The 18,735-nt window shown below is 39.0% G+C and overlaps 1 protein-coding gene across 1 annotated transcript in view; it reads left to right on the forward strand.

The window, feature by feature from the left end:
- The first annotated feature begins 915 nt into the window (after window positions 1-915).
- The window catches only part of LOC117293746 (girdin-like), an 83,594-nt gene continuing 65,774 nt past the window's right edge, over window positions 916-18,735 (forward strand). Inside the window, exon 1 of the mRNA XM_033776177.1 lies at window positions 916-975. The gene's annotated coding sequence lies outside the window, so the exon portion shown is untranslated. The remainder of the gene's footprint in view (window positions 976-18,735) is intronic.

The following is an 18,735-nucleotide window of genomic DNA, read 5'->3' on the forward strand; positions in this document are numbered from 1 at the left end:
CAACGTTTAAATTGTTGTATCTTTCATTTCGGTGGTAAACCGATCTGGACTGAGGTGTTAAATGCTGCACAGGAGGCCCTTCTATGTTATTGGTTGTACTCAACCCCGTTCATTATGTCCCAACCCCGGGTCGTAATTGACCTTGATAAATATAATTTGGGATCAGTCTTGATCGGGAAAGGTGTCTATTGTCTCTGTCATTTTGTTTACGTGACGTCACATGTGTGATGTCACAAAGTTTGTTGTTGTAGTAAACTATACAAATTTTGGGCGTGATGGCGCATGGACCAGATATAGATTGTGAGCTATCGAGTATCTGTCCCTTTATAACTCAGATTAACGAGTTGGAATTTGCACTCGCATCAAATACCTTGACTTGCATGAAAGCTACCACCACCAAGTCAGCACTAAGCATTGTCATCATAAGGCTGAGTTTGCCTTGAAGAATTAGGAAGCCATATAAAACAATTTACAGTGCAAATCTTCCTTAATCTTTACCATGGTCAAACGTGGCGTTCTCTCGCTGCTAATTCTATGCAATATACAGTGTTTGAAACATTTTGTTTACCACCACTGTTCATAGCTGCCAACTATCCCCGATTCTTCAGAAAGCTCCCTGAAAATACACCAACCTTTCCATGTTCTGATATACAAACTTGGCAATCTAAATTTGGAAATTCTGTCTTAGTCCCCAGTGTGATGAATGTAGTTCTTAATATCTTTTAGAATGTTTTGCGAAATCTCCCCGATTGCCAGATGAAAAGCTCTGACAATGTAGTCCATCAAATTGCCAAATATTTGTTTGTGTCTTAGATTTTATGAGAATAAAATACCCAACTTGTACACAATCACCCTGTTATATTGTTACTTTAGTGTTATTTTGTAAATATGTTATTTCATTTCGTTTTGCAGTTTGATCCTTGACAAGCCACGCTTTTTTAGGAGGCACACAACCAAGTACAATGGATTAACCTGGTAAGTCTGCTGCCACCTAGCGTTCAAAAGTCCCCCTTTGAATTGCATATAACTTGTCAAACTATCAAGCTGCTCGATTGTATTCCCTGTATTCATTTTGATGACTTTTCCTGTGAGTGTTTTGATTTGGTGGTGTGGTAACAAACTCTGTGAATGGTGGCTCTCAGAGGAGCTAATCCACCGGGAGAAATCGCACTAAAACCTCGCCCGCCTTTATGATTAGTTTCCGCTCGTTGATAAAACGAGGCCGTCTATTTTTTTCACAAAAAGACTGTATTTTGTTCATGCATGATTGCAAGGACTACTGGATTTAGCCTTCTATGGGATTTAAATGATGGCCATATTGTGTAAGACATAGAGTCATACCATTCTATGTTACTTTAGTTTGTAGGCCCATGTGTGAGTTGTGAATCCATGAAAGTGGATGGTGATAAATAGGCTACTTGAGTTTTAGGCAGAAACTGTATTTTGAATAACTATGCAGACTGCTTGTTACTAAAGGAAAATCATAAATAGAACAGCATTACAAAAACTCCAATAGTAATATTAAAACAATTGTAAGCATGTTTAATTCGTGCATTTCGTGCTTAGAAACTTTGAATAGTTGAGGTATCATAAATTAAACCATATTTGTGCAGTCTCCAGCCCAACCATGATATCTAAACCCACAAAATCCACAGGGGACTAAGTCCACAGTACACAAGCCATGGGGTTTCCCCATGGACCCAAGCCTATGGTACTTGTGGTAGTTTGAGATGCCTGTGTGTTGTAGCTGATTTTTTTGTTATTCAATTCGTATAATCCACCGATCGGATGAATTTCCAATCTGCAAAAAGATTTGCTTGTTATGTTTGATTACAGAAACATTTTTACCGTGTAACATGATGATAAATCGTATATAATCTTCAGAAAACGCCCGAAATGCTTCTCTGTCATAAGTTGAAAGATAACACACGGTACAATACGCCTGCTAAAGCGGATTATATCCAAGCATTGCTATCCGTGCACGGTTTGATCCAATGCCAGTTAATCTCTCCACATAAACCCATGCTTAGTTTCAGCAGATAAGTACTTCCTAAGTACAACAAATTGATTAGTAAAAAACATTATTAAGTATAACACCATCAAAATTGTTATAAAGGAAATACACCGTGGTCTCCCTGCTTTAGCGCCAACGGAACAACCGGATCGGGAGGTCTCTACCGGTAAATTTGAAGCACTTCACCTATAACACGTGTTCCGAGCGCGTTCCGGGTAACTAACAGGGTGATCCGCGGGCGTGATTCGGAACATTACGCCAGGGCTATTTCCATTAATCTTATGCGGTAAAGTGACAAAGTATGCGGATATCGAAACCCGCTTGGCTTTGAAACACATGTTTTTTATAAGTACATTTGCCCCATTTTTATGAGATTGAAACAGTTCTCATGACGCTATTGCGTTATTTCACTTGGAGATCGCTCGCCGTGCGGGCTCTCGAGTACAACGGTTGAATTTCACACACGGGGTGGCTGTGCTATATGCAGCGGCTAAGCCATTCTGCTCGCCGTAAAATGTCTGATAATCCAGGCACCTAATCATCAAGAAGTAGAACAGCCTCACATGAATAATGTCCAGACATGTTTTGTATCTAGAATTCAAACCCATGACATCATGTAAATTGTTTTATAAGTGTATATACAAGAAGTGTTTTAAAGAGCATTGATCTGGCCTACTGGATCTTTGCATCCCTTATTAGGTTTATTTTCTTGTTTTGCATTGCAAGATATCTTTTTAATCTAGGCGTTGGTGGCTGAGCCTACTCAAGTTTCCTCTCAATTCGTCTGGACTTCTTTGTGAAGATTGGCTAAAGTTACAGTTTTAAAGTTAAAAAACAAGATCTGGAAACGTTAAAGTGCAGTTCGGCGATCTTTGATTATAAATGATGGATTGAAAATTGTTCTGGTTACCTGTTCCTAATGAAAGTCAATCTATATCAATAATACTTTTCAAACACGCAGTTGTGTGAAGATCGGTTAATGTTACAGTGAGTACAAAATCAAGAACGTTTGAAACGGCAATCCAAAGAAATAAGAAAATACTCTTCAAATATTCGGTTTAATTAACTGAACGGACTATACCACCAATACGTACACCCGATAGTACGTACTGAGCATAATACGCAATACTTGGGTTGGGTTCTTACGTGAGTGGATGTACTATTAAAAACTAATGCACTCCACTCAAAACTGCTTTCTCATTCAGCCAGTTTTTTTCATCTTCCAACCAATGTCTGGTAGATGGAGCTTTAAACGAGTGGTCACGAAGCTCTTTTGTTAATTTGGCGACCTAATTCTACCCAAATGACCGCAATGTGAAGTTGTTGAAGTCAACGACTGTGTGGCACAATGCAAGTGTCATGAACTACACGTTTACCAATTCAACCATGTTAAAGAAGTGTTGTCATACACAAATGGGCTCCAAAAGTCAACAAACTTAAAATGCAATTCCATATAATAGATTTATCTGTTAAAGAGATGGAACCATACTTCCTGACTTAAGGTACAAATAAGTTGAAATCGGTCAAAATAGTTTGACATCTGATTGCGACAAGCTTGAAACGGATGAAGTTAGCAATGACATAATATTGTCTGAATCAGCAATGTTGTTGATGTTCGATGTTGTTGTTTACAGAGCACTGCCGTATAATAGATGTTCTTTTCTTTTGCAATCAGAACACGATGTGAATGAGGTCATATCATTTCTAAATAGTTCCCATAACCAGATCCTAAGGAACTTGATAATATCAAAGTAGTGTCATGCGCCCATTAGGTAATATAACTGGAAGTGGGAAGGAAACGTGTTTGCTATTGCATCTTTTCTTGGTCAAATGTGCAGTCTCCCTAGAGAGTATAATTACCCGTTTTATCAAAAAGACAGCAAATTGACTACTTTAAATGCAATCTTGGTAACAATGTTTACTGGGGCCGTTGTCTAGCTCATCTCCGGTCTCATATTGACCCTTTTCTTGTACTTTTCCTAGAATGATGTTCTATTTTGGTGAAAACTCTAAATGCCATGTTTCCCCCCATCGCCAAGTATGTACTTTGGTTTGGGGTTTCCAATCCAATTTCACAACTCTCATCCCCCGGTTGAAATTATCTCCAGAATACACCGATAGACCAAACTCATTACGATAGGTCGTCACTCTCTAAGCACACACCATTGAATAGTACACGTACACCGTATCAAGTAACGAATAGACAAAGGGTGATTGGTAAAACGGATACGTTCACTTGCACCGAACAAAAATACTATTAATTGATTTTCACATGGGATTGTCAAAATACCTGGAATGGTTTTGTTAGCTTATAGGGGGATGTCTACTTCATCCTGAAGGGTTGTTTTTGGTAAATCGATATTATTAATTTCTAGTGAGTTTACACGCCGTAGAAAAACATGGGTTAATCGTGGTACGGAAGCACGTGCCTTTGAGTAGATATACACATTCAAACCGGGACCTATAACAAAAGAAGACAATAGGGTCCACAGTTCGGGAAAGGTCCACAGTTGGAAAACGTGTACAACACCAATGGGAGCTGTTTATACCAGAAAGTTAGGATATAAACAAAAGATGGACAAAAGGATTGTCACACGGTTGCAGGCGTATAAGGTTGTGTGGGTTGTACGGAGTACGGAAGTGCCTTTGGGCTGGTTGCACGCAAGTGGTATCCATAAGTCATTTTGGCCAAGGAGTCAGAAATCTACGTAATGTTGCAAGATCTGATCACACTGATAAATGTTTCAACTCAGGGTGTTGCTTTGACAGACACTTTCTACATGAAAGCTTTCACTAATCTAGAGATACGACACGAAGTCATGTTGTGACGTATTAGTGACGTTGCTGCGCGCGCTCGTTCATTACCCTTTCGATTTTTAGTCGTCAGTCGACTGTGTGACACCAGATGTAGCCCAGAACTAATGTGACCAAATTTGAGTATCTTAAATATTGTCCAAACCTACATACAGCCCAGCCTCGAATAAATGTAGCCCCAATATAAGCCTAAGTATAGCCCTTCATAGTACCCAAGTGTAGCCCAAACCTAAGTGTAGTCCCAGTTTGTACCTAAATGTAGTTCAGACCTATGTGTAGCTCCAACATTCAACTTGTACCTAAATGTAGTTCTTAACTGTAACTATAGCCAAATTGTAGCCCAAACCCCAAACGTAAACGTTACCACAGTCATACATAAAATAAACCCGGACCTAATGAGCCCAGACTTGTACCTGAATGTAGCCCAGACATAACTGTAAGCACAGCCTTGTACTTACATGCAGCTCAACCTTGTATCTAAACGTAGCCTAGACCCAAACACAACTACATGGCTCTGGCTACCTGGGGGGCCGAGCTACAGTATGTGTGTTTGTGTAGACAGACGATTAGTGAAAGAGCGAGATCATTGCGTGCTATCTCTATTTTATCAATGTTCATAATTCCCTTTAAGGAATCGACTATCGGTATCCCCCCAAAATTATTACAAATCCAGAATCTAAATGAAATTTGCCTCCGAACTCCTTTAAATATCTTGCATATTGTATTCCAGCTGTGCACGAAACATTGCTAACTCAGCAGGTAGTGACACCTCTTAAAATTACAAGATGCTCTACTTGACACAAAACATAGAGGGACAGAACCTACGGGGAACTAAGGCAGGGGCTTGGGGAGCCATCAGCTCAGATTTCTTACCATCAGATGAAAACAGATTTATACAGGGCTTACGAGACGGATTGTGAACAACTCTCTCAACCCACGTTATTTGGTGTCGTGTGGCGGTTGAATTTCGACTCCCCTGGCTGCTCGGTGCTGCAATCTGAACGTAATAGTCACCTAGGGTGTTTTTACGCTGTGATTGGTGTTGGGTGCTGGTGGTTGATGTAATTATCTATAAAGGGAATATTTGGGTTAATGCCCGCCATTTAGAAAAGCTGCCCTGTGACGTCATAGGGGAAAGGCCACAAAAGGTGTATTCTCAGGACCCGCAAAGCTACGAGGCCAATGTATTAGAGCTGGTCAGATAGCCCAATACACAATACTGTTGCCCGGCCCTCGTAGCAAGCAGAGCCATGTAGTCATGTTTAGGTCTAGGCTAGGTTAAGATACAAAACTGGGCTGGTTAAGGTACAAGCCTGTGGTTACATGTCTGGGCTACCTATTTATGTAGAAGTCTGTGCTGCATTTAGGTCTGGATGGGCCACAAAAGGTCTACTCAAAGGATCCGCAAAGCTGCAAAGCCAAAGTGTATAATTAGAGCTGGTCATTACAATCATTTTACTGAGCATAAATAAATGTTGGCTTAAAGAAATATGTTAACACCTCACTGACGCATCTGGATCTCCTGGGAATTGACCCATTAAAAATGGGTCATTTTGACTTACCATCTGTGTTAAACTGACTCAGATATTGGTCAAACTGACGCAGGATACGGGTCAAAGTTCACTTCACCAGTTTCCGTGTCAGCCTGGCCCAGAAACTGCAAAAACAATTACACTGTGTGTTCTTAACACCTAAGATATTATTATTATTTTTTTTAATTTTTTATTTATTATGTGACACCATTCCATGGTATCAGTTTTAACACCCAGATTTGTGCAGTGCAAATCCCCATAGTCCCCTTTTGATACCACGTCTTAAGCTTCAGATTATGCTCTGTCAGTTGTGTATAAAATGTGCATATCGGTACGTGGCTTTATGTGGAGCCTTAGCTTATAAGACGTGGTTTTAAGAACTGCTTAGGCCTATGTAAAGGTATGTTTTTTGTACATTCACAATTAATATGATGAAAGGCTGTTCTTTTGAAAATAATCATCACTTTAAGCTGTCTTCAAAACTAGACTACAGCCCCTATACGCAACATTGTGGCTGTCTTCCACACAACAACAATGTTGTCATCGTTGCCAAAAGCCTTTAATTAAGCCGTGGTTGAACTGTCTAATGTATAACGAATGTCACCTTTAAAAAAGATGCATTTAAAAAAGATTGTACATCAATGAAGAAAAGCTTCTTTTAAAATGATTCTCACTTTAAGCTGACTTCAAAACTACACTACAGCTTGGCAATAATGAGACTGCTTTCATTTAAAGAAATTGTAAATCGTGGTTTGAAAGCGGCTGTACTATTAAGAAACAATTGATGCACAGATTGGCTACAGATCCCGTATTAATACAGTCAGAATTACAAGGCACTCCACTTCGTTACAATCGGAAGCTTTTAGTATCCGACGTTGATTTGAATGCAAAGTCGCTGAATTTGTTAAAAGCGCTTAAAATGTCACTCTTCAAGATCGTGGCTCACGATAAGGACGAGTAGTCAATACTTGTACACATTAACCATCGGCACCTGATACCACTGTACGTGCGGGGTTTATGTAGACTAGACAACTTCACCCTGATCGTCACCACTTATTAACGTGTTTAAGGACGACTAACTGGCAACCGAGGATGAGATATAGGGACCAAAAGGAGGAAGGGTTAAACACTGATTCGTGAGTAGGTGCATTCATTGTAAACCTTATTTTCAAGTGATGAAGTGATGTAGTCTTCGAGAAAGAAGTATATTTTCCACGAATTTGATTTTGAGACCTCAGATTTAGAATTTGAGGTTTCGAAATCAAGCATCTGAAAGTACACAACTTCGTGTGGCAAGGGTGTTTTTTCTTTCATATTTATCTCGCAACTTCGACGACCAATTGAGCACAATTTTTCACAGGTTTGTTATTTTAATAATTATGTTCAGATACACCGAGTGAGAAAACTGGTCTTTGACAATTAGCAATAGTGTCCTGTGTCTTTAAGTCAGAAAACGATATGTGCGTGCAACGTCAGAGAAGCCTGCAATGACAGGAACAAGTCCTGAGTTTGTAACTTTGTTGCTGACAGAAAGTGCGACATCGGGATGCCCAGGAAAAACATCAAGACCCTCGCGAGGGACTGTGGATTTGAAGAAAAAGAAAAAAAACGACGTTCCGGAAGTTGCCCGCATTCGCTCGCACTCTCTCATTTTGGTGTTGTCAGGCAACGCTGTGGTCATCTTTAGTACGTTTCGCATGACACTCTTTATTCCCATCGTTTTGCTCCGGCTGGAAACAAAATAGTGTGCCTAAACTCTTGCAAATCATGTTTAATACATGTCCAAGCTTCTTCCTATTTTCTTCGAGACGACTGCTAAAGGGCGATGCAGGGTTGTTCTTAGTTGTTCTAAATATCAAATGCTACGAATGCCCTAATGACTGCGATCGTCAGGCAACGTCGGTTTGCACAAATTACGTTTGGTGTTTTTCCTCGAGGTAAGAAACTCTGAGCTAATAAGCTGAACTGATATAAGAACTTATCTATCAACACTGTTTGTTTGTCCCCGGGTATCCTGAGAGCAAGTTTCAGAACTAACGCAAATATTGTTGTTTCCGAGAGATGTCGTGTTTACTCTGTAACTGTTACATCAAGAGGAATACGTATTCGTGTCGCTCTCCTTGTCCATAGGCATGCTGTAATGTTACAGTTAGAAAAACAATGCAGTCGAGCTGGGGGAAAACACACGATTCTGTTTAACTTTAAACACATACCCTGTTATTCTGAGAAACAGGTTTGTTCAAGGCAATGGACACTATTGGTAATTACTTAAAATGGTTGTAATCAGCATAACAACTTATTTTGTAACGAGAGCTGTCGATAGTATAAAACATTTTGAGAAACGGCTCCCTCTGAAGTAACGTAGACTTGAGAAAGATGTTATGTCTCACTCTATAATTCAGGCCTGAAGTCTTTTTTAGGCATCTTGAAACTAACAAATGTGTCCAACAAGGGTGTTTTTTCTTTCTTTCATTATTCTCTTGCAACTTGACCAATTGGGCCAAATGTTTACAGATTATTGTTTATTTTGTACATAAACAAATGTTGGGATACACCAAGTGAGAAAATTGGTCTTAGACAATTATCAAACGTGTTCATGGGTCGATTTTACAGGACTAGTCCTAGGAGTTATTCAAAACGTAAGGCCAGTCCAAAGTTAGGAAGAGTAAACCTAACTCGAGATAAGACTAGTCCTAACTCTTTGAAAGTCCCCAAGTCTGTAAAATCCACCCAGTGCCTTTTAAACACCTCTTACAAACTGGTTGGAAAGTGTACTGAGTTGCTCTTTAATGTCTTGCGTTTCAGACAAACGTTCAATGTGAAGGTCGATTATGAAGAGCCAGACTAATACAGATAGAACTTTCACAATAAAGGATAACAACTAGTTTTAGTATCCAACCCTAAAGGACAATTCCTATCCAGACTGATGTATGACTTTCGAGACACAAAACCCACCTGCGTTCTCGCTATATCGGAAGTTATGAAGCTGTAACCAAGAGAAGCCCAGAAGCTTGACTTGACCCGTCTTTTTTTGACCCATCTTGTGACATCCCAGAGGCAATTTGTTTTTCTGTGCATCAAAATTGCCATACTCAAAAATTGCCCTGGTTTTTCTTTTTTTAAGGATTCCCTTTTCCAATCGATTTAGAACAAAATAAGTAGGATTTGAAACTTTGCATTGTGGAAATACAATACATAATACTAAAGGTTTGCGGTTATACATGTAATGATAATCTCTAAATGAGTTTGGGTGGTTCTGAAAAGAACCGTTGGTTTCAACTCGACGTTTCGAGTATGCTCTGATCGTCATTTGAACAAAATAATTCCCCATTGAAAAGCACTAGGACAGTGGCCTTTTTTTTGTAGGTACAGAAACAAAATTGCATCCTGGAGCCCTACAGGTTATACCCTTTCCAACCTCGTCCCCATTTCTAGTCCATTGATAACCGCTATAGTAGTTGAGTAGTTTCACCTTGGATGGTGACAGGAGGTCGACACGGTTTCGCCATGAGAAGTGACGGGGGGAAAGAGACAGATAGTGTTTGCCTTGAGATGCTTGGCGAGGCTTACAATAATTTGTTGGCTTTATTTGCTTATGGCCAGGTCCTAACTTCTTGGAGCTGCTTAAGGACATAAATGAACTAAGCACAATTCAATTTTGCTTAGCAGAATAAGATTACCAGCCAATACCATGTCACATAGACCATTTCTGGATGGAATTCTGTCTAATATCTGCTGAGCAGTTTGTTAAGCAAATTGTCTGATAAGATTGTCTGCGTATTAGATACCCCAAAAAAGCAATATAGTATAGGGTGTTAAAGTACACTAATTTCTGCCAAAACAATTATACTATGTAATTTTACACGGTTACATTTGATTATTTTTATGTGTATTTATGTGGCAACACCCTTGGTGTCAATTTGAACACTTAGTGTTTGCAATGCGAACTCTGCCACACTCGCACACTCCGCTCGGGCCGACTAACGCGCCGCTTTTGAATAAAAGAGAACATATATTATGAGAAAACTACTAACATTTAAAGGATTTGGGTACTTTTTCAAAATGTCCATAGTTTTACATTAAACTTACAGGGTTTGAAGATAATGTTAGTGGAAATCTTCCCATCAAATCTTACTTACTGAGGTGCTGTAGTTTTTTAAGAAATGAGTAAAACAGTGTCATGAAAATACGTTTGTTAATGATTAAAATAATGTTCGCCTCATGAGACAAAAATTATTTTCATGACATTGTTTTACTCATTTCCCCAAAACTACAGCACCTCAGCGCGTAGTATTTTCAGGGAAGCTTTCTGCTATTATTATCTTCCAACTGTGTAAGTTTAGTGTAAATCTGTGGACATTGTGTTTTTTGTCCTACAAAAGTTACATAGGCCCTTTAAAAACAAATGTAGTTCACAAGAAAACTTTGCAATGGGAGCGTCTTCATCTTTATAATGTCTACCAGGACCCTGGGAGCGTGTCCGGGTCCCTGCGTCATCGCAGCTCATCAGTGCGCACTTCCATTGATGATGTTCCGCGCCCTTTAGCATAGATCCTGGCTCGTGGATAAAGTTGAAAGAAACGTAACCATAGATATAGGAACCATCCCCCAATTGGTCAATATGGATCTACGCCGGTGATTGCTTGCATGTTTTAAACGAGGCACACACTTAAAGTGATTGCTGCCCCCTATCGTCTTAAAAAATTCCACAGCACAAAATAGTCTATTGAGTTCCAAAATCTACTCCACAGCAAAATAATAAAAATCGAGACAAGTTCTCAAAGAACAAATCTTCGCAGCAATGAATTAAAATAGTATAAACAGTTTGTTATCGCAAACCAAATAATACACTATCTGTGTACTGTTTCTGGGAATTGAAGAACGAAAACAATCACCACTTTGAATTGAAATATGAGAAAAACACATATGGATTGATGGAGATTAATTCTCTATTGATATTGATTTTAAGATTGTATTCCAGTTGTAGGGGCAAAGCAGTGCTGTAGTTTTAAAAATAAACATTGCTATAAAAAAAATGATATTTTGTCATGCTCATAAGCAGAAGTGGTATGTGCACTCGCTACTAAATAAAACTGGATGTATGTCTCTAAAATATGACTTCAAATTGATTTTATATTATCGCAAACCATTCGTTTCTTTCATTGTTCTATGAAGCCCAAACGATGATAATTATCCCCAACTTACTATAAATTCTAGGTTAGTTTTAAAACCAGCAGCGAATCACTTTTCACAAAAGGACCAATTGGTGTGGTGCGGTGTCGTTTAAAAAGAAAACAATGTAGATTGCCGACAAATTGTAGTTGGGTTAGTTTGAAAACCAGATTTTCTATATGTCGATTCTTTTCAAAAAATAAACTGAAACAAATATCCGTGTTTGTGTCTTTTAAAAGAGAATGCCGGCCGATAAAGTACGCGTACTAAATGAGTGAGTTTAAGGAAATAGGCTAGTATTAAGTATACTCTAACATCCCCTTCGTCAAACATCAACGTCGACTCTGTCTAAAATCTTCTGCACACTCACCGTGGCAACCGGTCGCATAAGGCGCAAAGACGAACGGTTTGTAAAGATACGATGTTAGGTAAGACAGTTTTTTGCGAAGACTAGAAATTGTCTTAATTAACTTTTTGTAAAGACGACCGCCTATCCTTTAGTGTGTACCGAACTTGAAGGTTTTTCCCGAAACCTTAATTCTAATTTCGTACTAACTTGTAAGATATTCAATACGTCCAGGGTTGGATTTTACAAAGGGTTGAGACTACAGTCTTATCCCAAGTTAGGACGAGTTACTCCTCCTTACTTAGGACTAACCTCAAGTTCTTATCAACTCCTAACGAATCATAGGACTATATAATAACAATAATAATAATAAGTTATAACAATGATCTTCGTGAACTCGAACCCAGCTTCTTTCATGGTGTTGTAATATTCATTACTGCAATGGATGAAAGGAGTTTGTTGTACTTCATCGTAAACAGTTGACCCTAAGTTTTTAACCACGTCACGCAGAAAGTCGTCTCTCTTGTGCATGCTAATTCGTTTAGCTTCATTGTTGTTTGTTTACTTCAAATTAGAAAAATAATACGATCGGATGATTTCGTCTTAAACTGAGTGAATGTCGAACTTTAATGATCTGGCAAAACAATTCATGAATTTATAGTATGTAATTTAACTCATGTAACCGATAACGAAATAGACTCCAAATTGCAAGTCACATTGTCTAATTAGCAACAACACTACATACAAGTTAGCCGGTTGAGGTGTCCAATTCATCAATTTAAATCGATCTCTGGTGATTTACTTACCCAAGTACAGATCCTCCAGGCTGTTAGTGTGACTGAATTACATAGTGTCTAGAGCATCATAGGCCTATACCATCAGATGTAATGTCACAATGTCTAGAGCGTAAGACGCCGACTCAATCTCAAAGTTGACAAATTAAGTGTTTGTGATGAACTGGGCGGTCCGATCCTTTGGTGGCGAGTATGATCCCTTTGCGTGTATTTTACCATAGAGCAAGATCTGGTATCTTTTTAAGACACCAGTATTGTGGCAATGATTCCGTAGGCTGGGATAGTCAATTCATGCTGGTTTATTCGCAGTGTTCATCCAACAAGTTGTGCTGAAACTTAGCTCCACAGCCGACTGAAGCTTCTGAATGAAATGTTGACATCGCACCATGCGCTCCCGTGTATAAAAAAGTGATGTTCACAGCGCATTCCTTTCGCGCAGTAGTCACGCACCGAACTCTTTTACGTCTTCTGTAGTAGAAAGCACAACGCACTGTTTGCATTGGCGTGGTATCCCCACTGGCCTCCTCGCACGCTATGCATATGCGCCTGAGGTGATGGGGAAAACTCAGTGTCGGCACCGACCTAAACCTTTTCTACGTAATCGATTGGTCATTAGTACTGACAGGAAGTGAGAGATTCCTCCATGGCTGGTTCAACCCGATACACCTGCAAGACTCAAGAAGTTTTTTAGTCTAGGCTCTTCACCATACCACCTTGAGTATTGCTATGTTCTTATCCCTTCGGAGGGTACTGGTGAACCGACTTCTACGCCGGCTGTATGGCAGGCTTGTGACACACCATGCGTGCGAGTGCAGGCTTCCAGAATTGCTGAACAATCAATATGTATACACGATGTGTTATGATTCGCTACCTTATGGAGACCGAAGACAAAACAAGTAAAAAACAGAAGGTCTTCGTAAGGAATTATGTAAATGGGGCTCCAAAAGGAAATTGTTTTAAGGGAGGATGTTGTGACTTAACACTTTGTATAGCGTTTAGTTGAAAATATTTCACTCGTTTATTTTACGCCTGTTATTTATGATGTCATCGAATTGTGCCACACAGCCGTGACCAATTGCTTCGTCCTTCAGATGGGACGTAAAGCCGTTGGTTCCGTGTGTTGTGTAACGAACGTACACAACCCAGTTCACTTATTGTAATAAGAAAGGGCTCGCCTCGGTGGTCCTGATTTGATCGGCTGCATATTGCGCCACAACACTTTGTAAACCGTTACATTGTCCTATGTAATTCAAACGTAGTCCCACATCATGTGCAAGAAATACTAAACGTTTTTAAACAATTTGTTTGCCACGCACCTATAGTTGTTTGTAATTTACGCAAAATGACCCAGCACACTTTTCAACAAGAGAAGGGTCTCGCCCTAGTCTTTCCGGTATGGATGGCATGGGCCAAACTTAGCCTCCCTTTTTTACACGTCATCGTTAATTTTGAAGTGAAGAAAAATTGTATCGTTGAATAGTGCTGCCAGCCCCGTCGATAGAGGGGGCAATTTTGATTGACCACCTGGATTATTCATGAGTATTTTTTTACCGTGCTGCTGTATGGCATTGATCTCATAACAATATTTAAAAAGGTGCAAGAACCGGTGTTATGACAGCAACAGTTCTTTGCAAAAAAAAACACCTCAACTCAAAGAGGTATTGGAAGAAACTATAAATAAAAACAAAGAGATATGCAGCCATGTGTAAATCTCTTTTGTGTTGGCTCTGAAAAGAGCCGTGGTCTCGACGTTTATGGGGATATGAATTTATTTACATTGTTACGGTAAACCTTACTAACGATTGGTTTGATTTGGTGCTATGAGCTTCGTTAACGGAAGTTATTCTAACAGACACCACTGAAGTACCTACACCTTATAATCAACGTCATCAATTTGCAATGATAAAAAATACAAAATGGCCACCGGCGTTTACAGTAGCCTCGTTACACAAAACCACTACACATTTCTCTCTCGCCTAATTTCCTTTTCCTTTACACTTTTAGTTTGTGGAACTATTAGCATAAGCGACGCCACACATCCTGGTTATCCTATGCCTGGGGTATAAGTCATTTTGAAGTTCTAGTCACAAAATAATAGATGATGCTTGGTTGCTTTGTAATTGATTAAATGACCCTTATACTATAGACGTCTGTGATTTATTAGAGTCTTATAGGGATTGTTTGTAAGGCAATTGTAAGCAATCAACATGAATGGGTTACAACTACTGTTGGACAAAAATGTGAAGATATGAGTGGTGTAATGGTTTGGGATGGTTTGGGGACAGTTATTTAGTTTGAAAGCTAAACGGGTCAGTGAGTTTTATATAAAAAACAAAGTGTTATCGACACTTTTCGGTCGAGTCACCAACTTTGTACTTTTATACAGCAAGAGTTGCAATTTAGAATAATAATAATGATTACATAGAATGCTTGTTGCAAGAAGAAACAACAGAGAAAACAGAATTTATCAAATGTTGTTCAACCTCAATGTCATAATAAAGATTGTCAGACAACTCGTCCGTCGGACAACTCGACCGTTCGGAGCTTGTTGATAACGGAGATCAGCCATTCAACCGTCGACTTGTCTTGGCCATCCGTCGAGTTGTCTTAAAGTCGAGTTGTCTCAACAATTGAGTTGTCCAAACGGTCGAGTTGTCCAACGGACGAGTTGCCAGCCGTCGGTTGACACGGTTTTGCCATGAGAAGTGACGGGGGGAAAGAGACAGATAGTGTTTGCCTTGGGATGCTTGGCGAGGCTTACAATAATTTGTTGGCTTTATTTGCTTATGCCCAAGTCCTAATTTCATAGAGCTGCTTAAGGACATAAATGAGCTAAGCACAATAAAATTATGCTTACCAGAGTGAGCGTATACCAGCTAACTTAGGATTAATCTTAATGTTTGCATGCTACAGTGCAGGGTTTGGACTCGTCCTAAGTCCTAAGATTAGTCTTAAGCTAGGAAGAGTTTTGTGAAATTGACGGCCGGACACCATAAGAAAACCAATCCTCTGTACACCACGAGGTAAATCTTCTGATACTGTAAAATGCAAAATAAAATGCAACAATAAAAAGTAAAAAATTAACAACGCCGGCCACACACCCACGCTCATCGTTCTCCCGCATTTGCATTTCTGGATCATCTTCTTCTACATTTGTATGTAGATTAATTAATAATTGAGAAAGATTAGTATTTTTGTCAAAGGATTACTCTGCAAGGTTGTACTTTGGTGACATTTGAATCTCCAACGACGCGTGTCAGACTGTTAATACAATCACGTCCACAAAATATCATACCATTGATATTTAAATGCATGTTCATGTATAGAAGTATAAATAATTAAAAAAATAATAACAAATTTACATGTCTGGTTCAATTCACGTATAGACCTATTTTGTATAGTAAAATGAAGACTAAAAAAAGACAAAATTATATTTGTTAGGCGTGCATATATAATTGCGGATTGGCATAATTAACTGAAACTAGGGGGGGACCTCCTATTTATAACAAACAAAAACAGTACCGATTTGTATTCTTTGTTTCAATACATGCCGGTATACGTAATACTCTAAAAAGTAATTCAAATATAAACTTTTTTTTAGAAGCCTACAGCAAATTGTAATATAGAGAAACATTTCACTTAGAACTAATGAGGTAATGTAAAAAGGTGTCAATCAATATGCTCCAAAATTGGCATGTGAGAAGTGTTACTGTCAGAAACGTTTCTCAGATTGTATTCCTACTTGGGCTCGCTCTCTCTGCGTGGACATTATTTTTAGTGATATCTCAACAACGAGACCACATTTTGAAAAGATATTTTCGGATGTTAGTCTAAGTGTATACAATGACAATTTAAAACTACATACATCTAGATCTTTAAGAGTTCTCACAAAGCATGTTTAGCATCTAGAAAAGGGAACAGTTTCTCTTAAATTGTCGGAGCGCAGCAGAAGAACCAAGACATAAATATTGTTTTTTTAAACAAAACATCCAAATCAAATAAAAACAGTTTGCAATTATCTTTGTTTTCCATTTTATGTCTAAAGATTTGGAGAAAGACACGAGAACAAATTTTGATGTACACTCCCTTAAAATGATTTCACCTCTTGGGAGAAAATACATCGAATCTTTCCTAATCTGACCATAATAAGCCTGCGTCATTGGTTACCATGGCAACAAAAAAGACTAAAGACTAAATTATGACAAATTAAAGATCAGTACGCCAATTGTAGCATTAAAAAGTACATTGACATTTTCGTTTAGTTGTATTATTATTTGTTGTTGACATTATGAAAACACGTTGAGAACGTCCCAAAGAAAGGGACAACAAAGAAGAAGAAAAAAATGTCTTGCAAAAAAATGTGCTTACAAATTTTTACCAAGGCCTTTGAAATTATAACCCAATAATATCCGGAATGCAGGTGTAATTTGGTTTTGCGGTAACATCAGGTGTACTATTTATTATCTACTTGCTTAGATCCGGAACGTGCAATGGGCTGGGTTTTTTTAAGGCACAAAAATGTTGTTCACAGTCTTCTGCCAAGCAAACATTAATAGGATACCAGTCACAGATGATGGGTGTTAGGTATTTTACATGGTAACTGTTTTGGTAAGCAAATTGTAACGCTAGCGCCAGTTCAGTCTAGCGTCCTCTCGTGGTCGCTTGTTAATTGTTTTATGAGATATTGCCTTTAACAACACAATGCCACGGCCAATCACTTCAATGTGGGAGCTACACTTAAAGGCAGTGGACACTATTAGTAATTACTCAAAATAATTATTAACATAAAACCTTACTTGGTAACAAGTAATGGGGAGAGGGTGATAGTATAAAGCATTGTGAGAAACGGCTCCCTCTAAAGTGACGTAGTTTTCGATAAAGAAGTAATTTTCCACGAATTTGATTTCGAGACCTCAAGTTTAGAATTTGAGGTCTCGAAATCAAGAATCTGAAAGCACACAACTTCGTGTGACAATGGTGTTTTTTCTTCCATTATTATCTCGCAACTTCGACGACCAATTGAGCTCAAATTTTCACAGGTTTGTTATTTTATGCATATGTTGAGATACACCAAGTGAGAAGACTGGTCTTTGACAATTACCGATAGTGTCCACTGTCTTTAATTGACTTGGGCAGCTCAATTATAGCGACCTGGGCATGTTGCCACCTATTCCTGGGGCTGAAACAGGGTTACACCCCCCCCCCCCTTCACAGTCCGTAAAGATGTAGGCATGGGTGTCATCCACTACGAGCTTTGCTGTAGAGTAGAGCTGTATAAACAAGAGTAGCTAAGTACAACAACAAATTTGCTTACCAGAACAAGAGTACAGCCAAATTCAGCTCATATGAAATTGGGCCCAGAATGCACTATCCAAAACTGTAGTGTCGGTCCTGCGTTTAGCTCCCCCGGGTCGACCCCGGTGTGTGGCGGGTTTTTTTTTCAGGACGAACGTGTGCAGATAATTACCCACGTTCGTCCTGGAAAAAAAAACCGCCACACATCGGGGTTGACCCAGGGAAGCTGAACGAACGCACCTATATAGTTCCTCTCCGTATTCTGACATCCAACACTAAACCACCCTAGTACGAAATGCAGCATAAGAAGAAGTAGGGCAGTTCATCCCAAGTGTCATTCTTTGAATTTGTTTTGAAAATTTTGATCGATCGATAGGACTCATGGAACAATACTCTTACCCAGTATATTATTTTGTGTGGGTGATAAGTGTTTGTGCATTTCAACATGTTATGGCTGATTTTTCTTTGTTGTGACAACATTCATCAATCGTGGGGTAATCAACCATCGTTTCATAAGTGAGAATTTGTTTATCTTTTTCTTAAGTGTCCGCTTCGGGCATGCATACGAAATCGAGAAAAAAAACTAGTGTTTTGTCAGTAGCCCACACCTTTATGCATAAAACAGCTGTAGATAGGAGGACAGATACTGTTCATCAATAACCATTTTAAACATACATTTTATTTACCTATGTATTTTTTTCAGATCGGTCTTATTCATCTGGGTGGTTAGTAAGTTGTTAGATTATTCATTGGTTAACTGGGTCTGGC

This window comes from Asterias rubens, chromosome 1 (genome assembly GCF_902459465.1).
Source record: "Asterias rubens chromosome 1, eAstRub1.3, whole genome shotgun sequence".
NCBI lineage: Eukaryota > Metazoa > Echinodermata > Asteroidea > Forcipulatida > Asteriidae > Asterias > Asterias rubens.